This window comes from Tupaia chinensis, unplaced genomic scaffold (genome assembly GCF_000334495.1).
Source record: "Tupaia chinensis unplaced genomic scaffold, TupChi_1.0 Scaffold000247_1, whole genome shotgun sequence".
Lineage (NCBI taxonomy): Eukaryota > Metazoa > Chordata > Mammalia > Scandentia > Tupaiidae > Tupaia > Tupaia belangeri.
The window spans coordinates 3821449-3822919 of NW_006159725.1; positions in this window are offsets into that span (position 1 = coordinate 3821449).

The window sequence follows — 1471 nt, forward strand, 5'->3', positions numbered from 1 at the left end:
GGGGATGATTTCTTGCTTTCTGTCTCTCTTAGAATTTCTGGTGAGCACACGCACCCTATAGCAAAAACCTGTCCTCTCCTCAAAAAAAAAAAAAAAAAAAAAAAAAACTTGACAGTGATGGGGCTAGCAGGTGGTGTGGTGGTTAAGGCACTGGACTCCCACGTGGTCGGCTGCAGTTTGAGTCCTGGACCTGGTAGCTTGCCTTCTCATTCCTCCCCTACCCCCTTCTCTCTCTGGTGAGTGCATGTACCCTGTAGCAAGTTAAAAAATGAATAACAATAATGATAAATAAAAAACGAATGAGTCTTTAAAAAATATGACAGAGACAACCAGTTTGAATGGTGGCTGAGAAAAATATATTTCATAGAAAGTCAAAGTAAAGCAGCAGAGCTAGCAGGTGGCGTAGTGGTTAAGGTGTGGAATCCCACATTGCTGTATGTGGTTCGAGTCCCAGACTTGGCAGCTTGCTTTCTCTCACTCTTTCTGGTGAACACATGTACCTTATAGCAAACTAAATAATAGTAATAAATCAATAAAATTAAATAATTATTTTAAAAATAGAGTGGTAGTGGAGTGGAGCTAACACTGATTTTGAATTTGGAATATGTGAGTTTTAATCACATTTTGACATCTAAGGGTTTTAATCTCCCTGAGCCTCAGTTTCCTCAGCTCTATGAAAAAAAAATGACACTTTATAAGCTTAAATTTGAAAGTGTAGTGCTGACTCAAGAAAACTTGGGTGAATCAGAAAATTTTGAAGACATTAAAACCTTTTTTTTTGAATGATTATTTTATCTAACTTTGTGTATTCATTCATCTGTTATAATTTGACCAGAGAGGGACAGAGTGAGAGAGAGAAAGAGAGAGAGGGAGGGAGAGAGAAAGCAAGCCGCCACATTGGGGACTCAAACCGTGGTCAACCATGTGGGAGTCCAGCGCCCCTAACCACCACGCCACCTGCCATCTCCAACATTGAAACATTTTAAATCTGTGCCTGTCTGAAGCAGATTTTTGGCTCCAGTCCTAGGTACATATTTGCTTTAATCTGAAAGCATGTAAGTTGATTATTTAAGCAGTGATGTTCTTGCAAAGTTGTATTAATCAAGTATTTAAATCAAGTATTAAAATCAACATATTTAAAATACATTGTGGGAGGGGCAGCAGTTAGCAGATTAAAGCAGGTGCTGGATTCCCACAATGCCAACTGTGGTTCGAGTCCTGGACCTGGCGGCTTAAAACTCAAACCAGGTGTGTGTGTGTATGTGTGTGTGTGTGTGTGTGTGTGTGTGTGTGTGTGTGTGTGTTTGTGTGTGTGTGTGTGCATGTGTGCACCCAAAATTCCAGGAGAAGAATGGGGAAGGGATTGTGGTATGGCTGTACCCCCTGGTGGAGGGGTGATTTCTCACTTTTTTTCTCTTCATTTCTCCCTGTCTCTTGGCAAGTGCATGTACCCTATGGCAAATATCTCTCC